The sequence below is a fragment of the Callithrix jacchus genome, chromosome 11 (genome assembly GCF_049354715.1).
Source record: "Callithrix jacchus isolate 240 chromosome 11, calJac240_pri, whole genome shotgun sequence".
Taxonomy (NCBI): domain Eukaryota; kingdom Metazoa; phylum Chordata; class Mammalia; order Primates; family Cebidae; genus Callithrix; species Callithrix jacchus.
In genome coordinates, this window is record NC_133512.1 from 7,783,609 (window position 1) to 7,800,600 (window position 16,992).

The 16,992-nt window shown below is 41.4% G+C and overlaps 1 protein-coding gene and 1 non-coding gene across 10 annotated transcripts in view; one reads left to right on the forward strand and one right to left on the reverse strand.

Annotated features, from left to right (window-relative positions):
- POU6F2 (POU class 6 homeobox 2) overlaps positions 1–16,992 on the forward strand; it is a 481,859-nt gene that overhangs the window by 332,764 nt on the left and 132,103 nt on the right. The gene's annotated exons all lie outside the window — the stretch shown is intronic.
- On the reverse strand, positions 10,478–10,609 carry LOC118143989 (small nucleolar RNA SNORA20). Its single transcript, XR_004728462.1, has one exon. It is a non-coding gene; the product is annotated as a small nucleolar RNA SNORA20 (small nucleolar RNA).

A 16,992-nucleotide genomic window follows, 5' to 3' on the forward strand; every position in this document is an offset into this window, starting at 1 on the left:
CCAAACTGTTAGATTTTTGAGGGTATGAAATGTGCCTGATTTCTTGTGATATTTAGGCACCCAGCACAGTGCCAGGAAACCAGCAGAGACCAGCACTACTCAAGTATGGACCGAGGACCCCTGCACCAGAAGCCTGTTTAAAGGCTGGCAATTCCTCAGCCCACTCCAGGGCTATGTAATCACAATCGGCATGGGTGGGGCCCTGGAATCAGCATTTTTACAAGCACCCTAGGTGATTCCTCTGCCCCCTGACGCTTGACAGTCTCTGCAGTGCACAGTCAATAAATAGGTGTTTTATGCTGAATGAACCTTTCCAAAGAAAGGGAAACTTAACCCTCTCAACAAAGGTCTTAGACTCACAAAGACAGCACCAGAGAGAAAGGGAGGAAAAGCACAGAAGAAAATACCATGCACTTAGCCCAGTAGCTCTTCTATAGCTGCTGCAAAAGAACCCCTCTGCTTTTTTAGGAAAAAAACAAAGCAGGGCTCAGTTCCTCTGAGGTGAGTGTAATCACTACATGACTTGTTCAACTCAGCGTCGCTTTCAACTCATTTATTAGGGCTGGTTCGTCCCTTGTCCCCAAAAGACAACTCAAGGAAGTCCTGTAATGTACCTGGCTACTGCTAGGTAATATAAACACTACTTTACTTTAATATGTAGAATGTACAGACCCAAGTAATAGTCAAAACTCCAACTTGGGGCCTGGCTCAATGGTTCACACCTTTAATCCCAGCACTTTGGAGGGCCGAGGTGGGAGGATGACTTCAGCCAAGGAGTTTGAGACCACCTTGGGCAACATAGTGAGGCCCCCATCTCTAAAGGAATTAACGAATTAGTTGGATGTGGTGGTGCATGTCTGGGGTCCCACGTACTAGAGGGGCTGAGGCAGGAAAATCACTTGGGCGTGGGAGTTTGAGGCTGGGTGAGCCATGATAACATCACTGCACCTCAACCTGGTGACGAAGGGAGACCTTCCCTCAAAACAAAACAAAACAAAACGCCAATTTGATTTGAGGTTTCAGCCCCCTTCACCTCCCATATCCTACATCTCAACCAAATTGCTAGCAGAAAGCCTGCAGCTGGGAAAGGGAATCTCTCTGTTCCCCACCTACAGTTTCAGCTCCTCCTCTATCTTTAGTTTCTGACTCTTTCAGAGGAAAAGAAAGCAGGGACAGTTCCTGCTCACAGGTACTACTGTTGGCTGGCTTCACACTCACTGGACTCGAAGATATTTACAGATGGCTCTTTCTGGGGGGTGATATTGTGGTTTTATGGAAACCTCCCAATCCTGGCCTCTCAAATACAGATCCTTTCATGTGGGTGATGCCCTACATCTAAATTCTCTGTGCTATGTTCACCCCTGCATGAGACTCCCTCAAACACGATCTCAGGTGGGTTCTGTCACACACATGGCCCACATCCAGCCCCGGGGAGATTCTCACACAAGCCTCAAGTGCCAACCACCAGGGCCACAATCTCTCCTTAGCTTCCCCGTTAGAGCAGCTAACTAGCCTGGCATTTTCCAACAGGAAGCCAAAACAGGTCTGATGTGTCCCCCCTACTGCAGGGACACAAACCAGCTCCATGGAAGCTGCCTTTTCTTGGCATAAAATGAAGGGGGAAAAACCCCTGCTCCTTGAGAGAGTGGGACTCACGGAACACCAATAGCTCTTTCCAAAATTACTGTTTATAATCAATTTCTGTATAACATAAATGAAGCATTAAGAGATGTCTACCTAATTCTCAGACAACCTCTTTAAAAATCTGCATTTTTGTTCAGCAACGCACTACAGTGTCTGATCTCTGCCATTGTGGGGTCACTTTAAGCCCCATAACATAATGAGACCAGCTAGACTATTTAAGCATGACTTTAAGCCAGCTCAGAGGGTTACCTCCCATTAGATAATATGGCTTACACCATGAGCTCACTCAGAATGAACCTCCATGGGGCGGAGAGTCTTTAACTCCTCCCACCTGGGAGGTTCAGAGGCTAGATCAGAATTCTTAAAACCTGACTGAAGAGAATAAAAACCATCAAGCAGCCAGAATTCCCTCAACCACCTGTGGCCCACTTTCCAGATTCTGAATCTCCATCAGAATACCTACCTCTCCCCGTCAATGGATACCAGGAAGGGCCGTATGTTTCAGGGAAGGCCAGATGACCTTCACCCTGACCTGAGGCCTGGTCCCCTGCAGATGCTGTCAGTCATCAGGTGGGTCAGTGTCTCTGGATGGACTTAAAGGAGTCTGAAATCCCCTGAGAAGCTATGTTAAATTTGCAAGTATAAACATATCTCTTGGGAAAGGGTAAATATATATACATATACATATATTTTAGCAGATTCACAAAGGGGTTGATAGTCCAAAAAGTCTTTTTGCAGCCCTAGAGTTTCAGCATGGTCTGAACTAGGACAATGGTGTTCTGATGTTGGCTAACAACTGTTAATATAAAAGAGATACAGTAGTTGCTGCTTTTCTGAGGGCACATGTTCTAACATCCCCAGTGGTTGCCTGAAGCTGCAGATAGTACTGAACCCTCTAATACTACGTTTTATCCGATTCATACATATCAATAAAGTTTAATTTATAAATTAGGCATAGTAAGAGGTTGACAACAACAACAATTTTTGACCAGGTGCAGTGGTCCAGGCCTTTAATCCCAGGACTTTGGGAGGCTAAGGTGGGATGATTGGTTGAGGCCAGGAGTTGGAGACCAGCCTGGTCAACATAATAAGACCCTATCTCTACCAAAAATTTAAAATCTTAGCCAGGCATGGTGGCATACACCTGTAGTCCCAGCTACGTGGGAGGCTGAGGTGGAAGGCTCACTTGGTCCCAGGAGATCAAGGCTGCAGTGAGCCGTGATCACACCACTGCACTCCAGTCTAGGCAACAGAGCAAGCCCTTGTCTCAAAAATAAATAAATAGCAATTCTTCTATATCATAGAACAATCATAACAATATATTGTAATAAAAATTATGTGAATGTGGTCTCTCAGTCCCTCTCTTAGAATACTATAATCTTTTCAGACACAGGTTATTGAAACAGAGGAAAGAAAACCACAGATAATGGGGAAACTACTGTGTGTACCATAACCAGGGCATCACTTCATTAAACCTACTATGTGTAAATGGGAGCAGATGAGGCTGCCCAGAAGGACGAGCTGAAAGAAAGGTAGAATCATGGCAGAGGGAAACAGAAGGAGGGAGAGCTAAGGGGTCACCACTGCAGAAAGCAGAACAAATCATGAGCAAAACCAGGTGTGAGTGTGAAACGGCATGCAATGGAGCAGCCGGAGTGTGAGGTTACACCCAGAATGTTGGGAGCTAAAGCCTGAAAGTAGGCTTGGAGCTAAGTAGCAAGAGTTTTGATGTGAAAGGAGAGGGTGTGTACTTTTTTTTGGAAATGTGGGCAGACAGTGAAAATTATTAACCAAGAAGAAATATTGACATTTCACCTTGTGCTTGAACATTTGCATGTCTGTTTTCCCAGATAGGATGTGAGTGAAGTGCAGGGAGGCAGAATCACAATTGAAGTTATGTTTATAAGTTCAATTGCCTGCACATTTCCTAGCATAAGGCAGGTGCTTAATAAATCTTTAGAGTTAGGAGAGAAGATGCATTGGAAGGAAGAGAGGAAAGTGGAGGAGGAAGAAGGGAGAGGGAAAGGGAGAAAGAGAGGTAGAGGAGGAGGGAGCTGTACTTTAAGCTGTACTTTCTATATAGAGTATATATATGTGTGTGTGTCTGTGTGTGTGTGTGTGTGTATATATATATATATATATATATATATAGAGAGAGAGAGAGAGAGAGAGAAAAGGAAACTATTACATAGGTTTGATCAAACAATGAGATCAGTTGAAGTTATGTTTATAGTTCAATTGCCTGCACATTCCTCAGCAAAAGACAGGTGCTTAATACATTTTTAGAGTAAGGAGAGAAAGCGCATTGGAAGGAAGGGAGGAAAGTGGACGAGGAAGAAAGGAGAAGGGAGAGAGAGAAAGAGAGGTAGGGGAGGAGGGAGCTGTACTTTAAGGTGTACTATATATATATGAGAGAGAGAGAAAGAAAAAACAGGAGACTGTTACATAGGTTCAGTCAAACAATGAGAGCCTTCATGAAGTAAGTATCTTATAGTTTTGAGTTGCTATGTTGCCGTAAAACTCAAATTCTCATTCTCCTCTAAATAGCTTTCTAGAACCTGTTTGAAATTAGTATTAAGTGTTCTAATTCATTGTGAGTAGAAGGGATCTGTGTGTTGCCTTACCTATGCTGTTAGCGAATCTGTGCTCATCCATCCTATGCTTTTGCCTGGTTCCCCTTATGCACAGAGCATGCATTTGCAGATGGCCAGGAGTGGAGCGTGGCCGGGGAAGAGAAGTGAGTAACTGACCCTCAGGCCCCGCATGCACCTTGGGCTTCGGCCCTTCCGCTGCCTGCTCACTCAACAGGGCAACGTGTTTGTTATGCCTGGCTGACTTTGACATCCTGCCAGTCCAGACATACTGAAAACCTGACCTTCAACTCAAACCCTCTTAATCCATGTGCTCGAGTATGTTTCTTTCCAGATTTAGTGGAATTTGAGTCAGCCCTAGGTTAGGATGACATTTTTCACTCTTCTAAGATTATGATTTAATCTGACCGTCTCAGACCTACCTGCAGTACTTTTCTGTCTATCCAGATAACCTTTCAGGGGTCTCTAAGCTTGTCATTTCCTCTTTGACCACATTTCATGTACATATTTCCTATCGAATTCCAATAGCACACCTTCAAATCCTGAATTCTTAGGGTGTTCATTTACGTCCTTTAATAACTTTCTAGTTCATAAATGAAATTATTTTCCAGAATTTTTAGGACGTGGCTCCAGATGCATCCGGGTGGCTGCCTTGACGTGTACAGTTATATATTTTCAGAAAAGGAAGACAAGAACTTGATTTTTTGGAAAAATACCTCTACACCATTCCCCAAAATTAATTGCAGCTCCTTGCAGGCTCAGAAGTCACCTGATTTAGAGGTAGTCTCCTAGAACCCTGAGCGGCGGATCTTGGGAATCTCAGGAATTCTCCAGTGATATCTCTACTTCTGTGAACTTAACCGAAGCAAGCACATGACACATGTTAGGTAGGAAGAATAAGCTGAAGTCATCAAGTGGCCAAATTACAGCTTCCTACAATTATAATTCCTAATTATTTAGTGAACATCTGCTATACACAGGTTGCTGAGACAGAAGACAGGAAAATTTTTTTTAAAAAAAGACCTACATAAAAATGGTTACCTTCCTTAGGGAGCTAGTTGGTAAAAGAATCAACCAGGGACACATTAATTGTAGTGCAATGCACAACAGGATGTCCCGTCATAGGATTTCAGGAGAGGGGGCAGTTCATCCGGGCTGCCCTGGATCCCAGCAAGAGGACAGCTGTGCTCAGCTCCAGTCCCCATGCAGTGTCACATTGCCAAACCTTCTGGATGTGGGGTTGAGTTCTGTTTTTAAGAAAAATGGACAATGCATATTTTACGGAGGCTCTCCTGATTTTTTATTTTTGTCATCCAATTCAAACATTTTTTAAGCCCTGATTCCATGTGTGGAGTGGGACATCCCCGTCTGCTGGCTGTGGATGGCCATGAACCGTCAGCTTCAACCTCTGGACTAGAAGTGAGGTTCTCAGAAGAGGTCAGGGTGTGTCTGGAAAAGTGGGTTGAAGCCAGAGTGTCCTCATTGTCTAGTATTCGGCTGAGCACTGTGGTTTAATTCCTTTGTTTGAGAGATATCATATATTCCCTTCTTTAAAAAAAAGTAATAGGATAATCCTATCTGTGTTTTACAAAGATAATTCTGGTAGCAGATGGGCACTTGGCCCATGGTTGATAACATTAATTAATTTAATGATGAGAGAGAGAGAGAGTGAGGAAGGCAAGAGATTAGAGGTCAGTTAAGAGGCCCTTGCACTGCCAGGCACGGTGGCTCACAACTGTAATTCTAGCACTTTGGGAAGCTGAGGCAGGTGGATCACCTGAGGTCAATAGTTCAAGACCAGCCTGGCCAACATGGTGAAACCTTGTCTCTACTAAAAATACAAAAATTAGCTGGGCATGGTGGCGGGCACCTGTAATCCCAGCTACTCAGGAGGCTGAAGCAGGAGAATCACTTGAACCCGGGAGGCAGAGGTTGCAGTGAGCCTAGATTATACCAGGCACTCCAGCCTGGGCAACAGAGCAAAAACTCTGTCTCAAACAAAACAAAAAGGCTTTTGCAATGATGCAGAGAAGACATAATGAGGTTAAACAAAGGGAAGTGAGAATGGAAAGTAAGTGATAAATATGGAAACTATCTGAGGGGAAGAGTGAGGCCTTTGTGGAGGTCACCAATGTGGTTCACCAAACTTCCCTGGTTCTTCCCCTCTCTGAGAGTTGACACTTCGGCACTTCCTGGTCTGCTTGCATTGGCGTGGTGTCATGTGACCAGTTTTGGCCATTTCAAGAGAAAGTGATGGGGGCTACTTCTGGGCCAGAGCATTTAGTTCCCAGTCTCAAAATCTCTCTTTCTTTCAAGATAGTAGGTAACGTTCAAATAGTAGGTACTCCACCAGTTTGGCCACCTAAGTGACTACAATGAACTGAGCCCCCTGATGATTTAGGACACATAAGGAAGTAAACTGTACTGGGATTTTGAGGTTGCTTGTTACTGCAGCATAACCTAACCTAACTGACTGATCCATTTCTATTTGCCTATTTGCCCCTTTTGTCCACATTGCAGTACACAAAATAAAAATAATACTATTTTATTTCTTATAAGCAAGACCAACCATCCTGGCAGAAATCCATGAGTCATTTGCAGAAAACAATCATAATTATATAGGTTAAACAACCATATTACATTCTAGCCCCATTAATAGTCCAGTATTTACTGTTTTTTTATGAATTTTCTCAGGATTCTATTTTTGATGACCCTTTTCTCCAAGTAGAGTGAAGAATTAATGTAATTATTTTGTTAAAACTGTTAATTGCCTTCTTTTTAACTTAGTACATATGAAAGCCTTTAAAATGAATGTGTGAATTGAATGACTAATTTGCACATCAGTACAAAATCACCAAATGCCTGATACAGTATATTCATAATCCTACTAAAGAATTCTATTGTAGAGATGGAAAGAGAAAACAAGTGTGAGAATAATAATATTTATGATATGAGTAACTTTCACCATTTAACAAGAGTAACATTTGCTACACAATTAAAGTCATTTTATTGCAAGTTTCTTTTCAAAGAATCTGAAACAGAAATATAAATCTGGCAAAGGTGTACTTTGAATCCTATATCTCAAAATATAAAAATAGATGTCACTTGAGACAGAATTATTGTTTATTGTGTATCCCAAGCAGCACTGGGATCCATGTGGTCCTAGAATTATGTCTTAGATTTCATTTGTAAAGTGAGAAAATATGTGCTATCTCCTCTTCCTAAAAACGAAGCAAGAGCCAATGAAGTAAGATCTGTAAACCCTTTTTGGCAAACCTGAAGTCGTTGTATAGGAACAAAATTGAGTTGCCTGTTTAGGAAGTTTAAAGTTCAGCCTAGAAAAGAAAGATTCATGGAGATACGAGGAAATTAAAGAGAGAACATAGTCAGATTCTTAAAAAGAAATCTCTTGCTATACACTCGAGCTTCCACAGCCTTCTAAAGGAATCAGCCGCCACATCTTTGTCACTTAACTTTTTTTAATCTGAACTGACAGATCACTGGAGAATAACTGTAGGGAATAATCCCCACACTGGCACAGGGGATGGATTAAATCAACCATGAAAATAAGCACTGGCCCATGTGTCTATAGCCTAAAAGAAATTTGAGTGAACATGGTGCTGTGTTTAAACCAGGCACAGTAGCCATTGAATTGCCTGTAATATTTTCTCCTACAAATCTCCATTTGAAGGAAAAGACAAACACTTATGCTTTGAAAGCCAGGGTGCATCTTGCTTTGTCTGCTAAACTTGAAGAATTATTTTATTAACATAGGAATATAAACTCAGCAGATTTCTCCCTCCCCCCCATACCCATAGCATCATTTTTAGTGAATGTGGCTTATGGGTTCTCTTCTACTTTAATTTTTATGAAAGCAAAAATATCCCTGGAAAACACATGCCTTGCAATGTTAACTGTAATTTTAAACCTTTTAACCTCCAAGGTGGATTGGCCTTCTAAGAAGTCACCGAAGATGTAAATACGTGTTTTGCACATTGACAGAGGAAAAATAACAGGATTGAATGTGACATGAGCACTTTTTTAAGCTGCTTCCTATCTCACCCAAATGCATATTCTGTCCTTAAATGCATTTGGTTTCAAGAAGAGAGTGAGGCAGAAACAGTGAATCTCAGACCTCTCAGAAACACTACAACTTGATTATCCGTGTACTGGAGAATTTGCAGAACACAGAGAACTGATATCCAAGGAGAGTCCCATTGTTTCTGCCATGTTCTTCACCAAGCCTCTGCCAAACTCTGTAAGGAAAGAATACTACTAGTTCTTGTGCAAGACTAGATTCTCTGATGGATAAATTTGGTCTCATCTGCTGAGAAAATAGATTTCAAATCAAGAATCAATGTTTCCATAAATGGTCTATGAATTTCTTGCAGGTTATCCAAACACCAGCTAAGCAAAATCAAGGAACATGTAGAATCTATCCACCAGAATTCAATCAAAATGCCCACTCAAACCCTAGGAGTTCTGATTTTCTATTGTATTAACACCTGGAAAATACTTGAAATTTGATGGGAAAAGGCAGAGAGGGTTATTTAAATTTTTTTGTCTTAAGGAAGATCTTATTAAAATGTTTAGTATTGATAGGACTGCATTTTCTTCTTTGACTCATGCTGTAGGCTTTTTTGAGAAGCAGAAATTTCCATACCAAGCTCCTCACAGCTGAATATCTGTAACAGTGATGCTTTCCCAGCACCCAGGGAGAATTCAGCGAAGCCCCAGGTTGTCCTAGTTGGTCGTAAGATTCCCAGCTCCGGTTTCCCACCTCTGCACACCTTCAGACACTTTTTTGTGTTTATTTCTCCTTTCCCACCACACTACCCGAAATACTTTGCCTTCATGGAAACTGCATTTATTAAGAAATTCATATGCATATACCCACTTAACACAGATTTACATTTTAACATGTTTATATATTTTGTCAGTCAAAGATGTTTATTACCTTCAAAGTTTCTCTTTGGTGTGAATTTGCCAGTTTCATCACACTGGATAAGTTTGACATATGGATTAACACATGTAAACTTATTAGAAGTAAACAAGAATTTCATTAGGCAAGCTGGGTGTGGTGGCACATGCCTGTAGTCTCAGTTATTCTGAGAGGATCACTTGAGTCCAGGAGATCAAGGTCAGGCTGCTCAACATAGTGAGAGCTCCCTAACTCTAAAAAAGGAAAAGAATTTTATTAAGCTTGTTTTATCTTGAAAATAGTTCATCATGTCCTCCAGAGATCCTGATAGAAAATATATAAATTATATATATATATATAATTCTAAAAATGTCTTCATTTATAAAACAGTCATGTCTGACTACAGCAGACAGTGACACCCTCATGTTATTTGTAAGGGGCCCCCCTCATAATATTAGATTCATACATGTATGGATTAGTTTGTGTCAAAAAAATAAAAGATGGCATTCCAAGGTCAAATGAGTTTGGTCAGTATTGGATAGAAAATGTTAATCAGGTTTCTTTAATGCTGAAATTCTAGCCATTAATATTCTAATGCTCACTGGATTTCCAAAAATAGGATGAAACATGCAATATCTCCCAAATAATTTTTTGGCCATTGGACACTTTTTTTTTTCATGGAACATATGTGGGAACTAGCATCCTGTGGAATAGTCCTAGGGAATATTTCTTAATCTGTCAGGAACAAATGTCTACTGTTGACTTTTCAAAAGAATATTCATGCCAAAGTTGGTACGATCAGTGGAGCCAAAGATGAATTTGGTCCCATATAGGGTCTAGATCTCAGCCTAGGGTAAGAAACTCAATTTAATTAGTGTCCTAGTCTGGATCAGAATATCACAATGCTGACTCACAGATTTTAAAACCAGAATGCGCATTTTAGTTTGCAAAGAAAAATATAATTGTCAAGGGGCCCTAATATTACTGCCCTCTGGTCAGCACCTTCTCTGCTTGTAAAGAACAATTCCATGAAAATCCTTATCTTGTCAGAAGATTGCAAGATGAGTACAAATACAGAACTAGATATGTCAATTTACTCAGAGATGCAATGGCCACACGTATCTACACAATGGGAATGCCTGCCAGCTGGACTAGATAGGGCCTGGCCTCTGACCACCACTCCAACCTCAGAATTGGCTTCTGTAATGCTGTCTTTCTGTACTTCCAGTAATGACTAACCTTCATCTGATAGACACTTAGTTTCTGTCAGTATGTTAAAACCTTCACCAGTTCAAGGATATTTAGACATTCTATACAGAAACAATGTCTAGTCCATGCAGAAGAGATTAAAATGGTTACTTCATCTCAATTTACAGTGGCCCAATATTACTTTATCCCACAAGTATAATTGCTCACATCACTGTGAGACTACAAGCAGCAAATAAATGGGAGGCCATCTGTGTCTTTAATGTGTCTTGGTATAGTGTATATATTATATATAACATTGTAAATATGTAGTATATAATTATGATATATAATATTGTAAATATATGATTGTATAATATATAATAAATATAATAATATGCTATTAGTATCTGTCTGTATATACGAGAGAAAGCAAGCCAAGAAGACCTCATATGATTGTGCTTTCACCAACCCATTATAGATTTGCTCTATGGAAATTCATAGCTTGCCTCTCTGAGGGCAATTTCTACTTTAAGAGTACTTTAACATGGCCTGTTACATCGTATAATCACCTCTTATGATAATTTTAAAATATATACTTTGATTCCTATAATTATTTGATTCTTAGGCACTGAAGTCACTTCCTCCTTATGGAAAGTCAAGATGTTTTGGAGTTCATGCCCAGTCCCCAGCTGGAATCGATGACTCACTGGTGTTGGGTGGAATCAAGGGAATAAAGGAGCTCTGTGAGGCAGGATAAACTCCAAGGTGTAATTTATGCTTCAGAGCTCCCTGGAATCAGGATGAGACAGGGACTTGCCCTGAAATCCTACCTTTGATTGGCTCCTTGCCCTCCCCATCCTGCTGTCCTTGCTCCGCTCCTGGTTTCTCCTGGGAGCCCTTCTTTAAATCATTTGCACTGAAATCCTTGGCTCAGGGTCTGCATTTGAGAGGGTCCAATTTAGGAGACTTACTTTATAAAGTTGTTGAAAAAACCAATGAAGAGATTAACATCAAATGCCTAAAACAGTGCCTGACACGTAAGAATTTGTTGTTATCATATAAAATATAACCAAAGTTTTGAAACTAATTTTTGTTTAAAGTTTCATGAAACATATGTGGGAACTAGCATCCTGTGGAATAGTACTAGGGAATATTTCTTAATCTATCAGGAACAAATGTCCAGTGTAATACATGCATGTGGTTAAAACTCAATTCAATCCAGAAGGCTTCTGAAAACATGCCAAATTCTCAGCCATCCTCCTCTCCACCCTCATAAAATATATAAATTTTAACCATTTCTGGTTTCAGGCTTTATAAGTTTACCTCCATATTCCCAAAGACTTCCAATTCGTCTTTTATTAACTTGATGTGTCATCTGTTCATTTCCTGCTATGGAGTATGAGGGTTTAGTTCACTTACAACATCTCTCACTCTCTTTTTCTCCCTACTTCTAAGAGAAGCATAGCACTATTTTTAGTTAACTTTATAACTTTAAGTAGCATATTTAAGTCTCTATTTGTTCTGTCAACTACAGAGCCATCTCTTCATTCTCCACGTAGTGCCTGAGTCCTCCCTTCCCCTCCTCCTCCCTCCCACCAAGCTTTCTCTTCCACATAGTCAAGGATGATAGCTTTTGTGTTCTCGTGAAATCTTTCGTGCTTCGTTTATAGGTTGTCCTAAGAATTGCAAGCCAATAAAACTCTTGGCTTTAATATAGCAACCTTATTATTTCCTTCAGAGCCAAAAACATATGTAGTGATCAGGTGTCCCTCTCAATGTGGATTTTAGAGCCACTCAAAGAAAACATCTAAGTGGACCATCCTTTCATACTCTACCAAGTGCTCAACATCACACCACATTTTACTTCCAATTAAGTTATTTATTTTAACTGACATATTGAAATTGTATATGTTTATGGGTTACCATTTGATATTTCCATGCTTATCTATGTTGCATTCATAATTTGAGGCATTTATCATCTTCTCTTCTAGCTACTTTGTAACATACAATACTTTACTGTTACCCATAGTCACCCTGCTGTGCAATAGAACAGCAGAACTTACTCCTCATGTCTAGTTTTCAGTCTGTACCCACTGACCGACCTTTGCCGCTCCTTCCCCAACCCCTGCCCGGTCTCTGGTAACCACTGTTCAACTCCCTGCTTCTGTGGCTTTTCTTTTTTAGATGCCATGTATGAGTGAAATCATGTGGTATTTGTCTTTTCGTGTCTGACTTATTTCATCTAATATAATGTCCTCTGGGTTCATTTATGTCGCTGCAAATGAGAGAATTTCATTCATTCTTATGGCTAAAAAAATGAATAAAATTCTGTCACTTGCATATATGCACCACGTTTTCTTTATCCATTCACAGCTGTTGAACATTTGCGTTGGTTCCATATCTTGGCTATTGTGAATAGTGCTGCAGTCAACACGGGAGTGTGTATGTCTCTGACTATACTGATTTCATTTTCTTTGTATATATACACCTAACTGTAAAATGGCTAGATCAGGCAGCAGTTCCAGTTTAGATTTTTTGAGGAACCTCTATACCATTTTCCACAAAGGCTGTTCTAGTTTGCAATCCCACCAACAGTATGTGAGTGTGAGCTCTTCACAGCCTCACCAACACTTATTTCCTTTTGTCTTTTTCATAACAGCCATTTTAATGATGTGAGGTGGTATCTCACTCTGGTGTTTTTTGTTTTGTTTTGTTTTAAAAAACAGAGTCTTGCTCTGTTGCTCAGGCAAGAGTGCAGTGGCATGATCTTGGCTCACTGCAGCCTCCACCTCCTGGGGCCAAGCGATTCTCCTGCCTCAACCTCCCGAGTAGCAGGGATTACAAGCACATACCACCGTGCCCAGCTAATTTTTAAATAATTTTTAGTAGAGATGGGGTTTCACCACGTTGGACGGGCTAGTCTTGAGCTCCTGACCTCAAGTGATCTGGCCGCCTCGGCTTCCCACAGTGCTGGGACTACAGACATAAGCCACCGTGCCCGGCCTCACTCTGGTTTTGAGTCGAATTTCCCTGATAAGTAGTACACCACATTTTATTGCACAATTGGTTCACGTTGTTTGTTTCTCTTGTTTCTTACAAAACCATGCATTTTTTTCTCATGCTGTTTATTTTGCCAGAACTTTCTTATTGCCCTTCCTTTTGAAATTATTATTATTATAAAAAGAAATGTGTGTCTTCTTTAGGAAGTGGCTAGCATCTTGCCACTTCTTACTTTTTCTACAGCACTGAATCCGTCAGTTTGTCCCCTGGAAGAGCAATGACTACTTCTTGTAAATTGGAACAGCTGCTTCATATCTGGATTGTGAATTTCTCAGACAGCTCTGATTTTTCCTGAATTTTCTTGTTTCCTTTTTCACATTCTCAGGTTCTTCCAAAATCTTGGAAACTTTTTCCTGACTATGGAATCCTCCTTTTTTCTGCAGATATTTACCCTCACAGCCACTGCCCTATGCTCTACTGTGGGCTGGCTGCTGCCTAGAACTGCTGGACGGCTGTCACCATGGGGCTCCCTTGTGTTGCTCCCTTGGGTGGCTTAAACACTGTTTCCTGGGTCCTTTGTCTTCCTCTTTCTTAGTTCATAGTCTTATTTTGCTGAAGTACCTATTCAACTGTGTAATAAAAAGTATGTAAGGATAAAATTATGTAGAGATAAGATGTCTAAGTCTGTATAAGTTCCAAAATGGGCCTTCCTCTGCTCTGGCCCTAGCCAGACAGTTGAGCTGGCAATAGAATTCTTGGTGGGAGATAATTTTCCCTCACAACCCTCAAGGCATTGCTCCTCTAACGTTGGCTATACAGTTTTGCTAATGAGAGATATGATAGTGGTTTGATATGTGTTTCTTTAAAGGTGGCCTTTCCTTTCTCTCCAAAATCTTTTAGATTTTAAAAGATCTTTATATTTGGTGGCCTGAGGTCTAAGTGTGAGTCTTTATTTCATCTTGGTTGACACTCAGTGGACATCCGGAAGGCCTGGGAAAAGCAATGGAGAGCTCAGTGTTTTGGGGTGAGATTGTGGGCTGACTGGCTTTTTTAGGGTAAGTGAGAGGAGAAGCACTTTACTTTGGGGGCCCACATCCCCATCGGAATGTTTTCTCAATTTCTTTCTCTTGCTTTTTTGAGATTTTAGGCCTGGGTGGGGCCATTCTGCAGGGGGAGATAGTGGGGAAGTCAACTGCTCCATAAAGAGACCTCAGCAAGCACCCTCTGGGAACTCTTGGGGGACTTGCCACCTCTGAGTCCTTAGCTCCAGCCTCCAATACTTTGCTGGGCAGATGCAGCTCCCCTGGGGTGGTCCTGCACAGCTTCTTCATTCTGCTTTCCAGGGGGCACTCATCCTTCACCTTTCATCTTCCCTATCTAATGAGGCATCTAAAAGCTGATGTTATGTCTTAAACTTAACCTGTCCTAAAACATCCCAGTATAGTGTGCCCTAAAATGTCAACAAAGGCAGTAGTGGAAGGTGAGTTGCCCTAATTTCCAAAACAAATGGCACTAAAGAATATTGGGTGATTTCCAGCTGTCTATTCCTTTTCTGTCCAACCAATGATCTTGTTTCAATTTTTTTCCCAATGGCAGAACAATTCGTTTAAAAGAAATAGTCTCAGTGTTGGGAAGCTGCATTTGCAAGGTGATCTTGTTGGAAGTCAAGGGAAGAGTCCCTGACTCCCCACTTGCTGCAGCTCCCTGTAGGGCTGCTAGGAGCGCCACGGGTAATGGCTCCCAATCCCCTGGGATCTTTAGAATGCAGATTTTGCCCTACTCTCTGGAATCTAATTTCCTAACAAGCTCTCCTGGTGATTCTGGTCCACCATTTGAAATAGGCTGCTACAGTTGGCAGAAACAATCAACCTAAGAAAGAAACTGGCTGGATATGTGTCCTTAAGCATGCTTGTAATCCAAGCACTTTGGGAGGCTGAGGAGGGTGGATCACAAGGTCAGGAGTTTGAGACCAGCCTGACCAACATGGTGAAACCCTGTCCCTATTAAAAATATAAAAATTAGCTGGGTGTGGGAGTGCACACCTGTAATCCCAGCTACTCAGGAGGCTGAGGCAGGAGAATCAGTTGAACCCAAGAGGTGGAAGTTGCAGTGAGCTGAGATCATGCCATTTTACTCCAGCCTGGGTGACAGAGCAAGACTCTGTCAAAAAAAAAAAAAACAACAACAACAACCAAGAGAAGAAAAGGAAAGGAAAAAAAAAGAAAGAAAGAAGCTTGGCTGACTGAGACAATACAAGGAAATATATAGGGATATTTTCATTGGAAGAGTTTATCTCTTTATTTTTCCCTGACATCTCAAGAGACACTTGGTTCTCCACCTTAGATGCAAAAGAAGCAAAAAGACAGATTAAGGACATGTGTAGCAATACTTCTGAAGCTGATAACATTGACCATATGCGAGATGGTCACACATCATAATCTCTGAGGCAGAACTGACTTTGCTTGTTTCTGACATTGTTGCCAAGAATAAAGGCAGAGTTCTGGGTACACATGAGCATCAAGATGGAAATAATAGACACTGAGGACTCCAGAAGGGGGAGGATCGGAAGTGGATGACAGTTGCCTCTTCCTTTTCTTGTTCAATGTTCGATATTTGAGGAATGGGTATGCTAGAAGCCAATTTACCACTATTATATACAATCTACTCATGTAACCGACATGCACATGTACTTCCTGAATCTAAAATTTGAAAAATTTAAAAATAATAATAATAATAAAGGCAGACCTCCCGGCAAGTTTTCACCTTCTACGCTTTTTTCAAAGTTCCAGTCCCCAGCCATCTACCTTTTCCCATTGACTGCAAACTTGTGTCTGCAGGTGCTGGCCGGGGATGCCCTTACTGAGGACACCAGAAAGGTTTTCTGATTTGCATCCTTGGTTCAGCTCCCTGAGATATTCTTACCTAAGGGACATCTGTGTATGTTCCATTTGCTGACTCAGATTCCTCCTGAGTTGGGTTGCTAAAAATTCACTTTTTTTCTTCTTCTGGAGATCTTAGTGGGGAGCAAAAGTGCACAAAAAATGCAGTTAGGAAGTCAAGGGGTACATCAGGGAACACAGGTTTTTCCGTGGGCCCAGTGATTCTTTGCACCTGGGGCTAATCTGTGAATTGCTGCCCCCAGTTAGGAACAGATCCATCCGGAGAACTCTTAGATGCCACCCCAGGGATACTCTAGAGACAACATATCGCAGAGTTCTGTGGAAGCTGATGCCTCCTTACTTTCCTTAAACTGGCACCAAACCTGAGCACAGTGCTGCTGCCGCCCTATGTCTAAACACGGAGGAAGCATTTTCTTGCCATCATTGCAAACTAGTGGCATGAATAACGTGTACCATGGCCCTTCTCCACCTCCCTTCCATTCATACCTCTCACGTCCCTTCCTGCAACCACCACACTGCCCCCAGCTGTGTGACTCAAATTAGCACCTTTATCTTCAAAACGCACATTTACATTTCTCAGCAGGTTTTAAATAAACCATTTGCCTGCGGTAGGACTGAAGTACAACTGTACACTTTCTCAAGAGCTGAATGAGCAAGACCCTTCCATTTAGGCTCAATAATGACATACCCGAGCCACCTGTTCTCACAAGCACAGCCATGGAGGGCATCTTCCGGCAGGTGAGCAGTC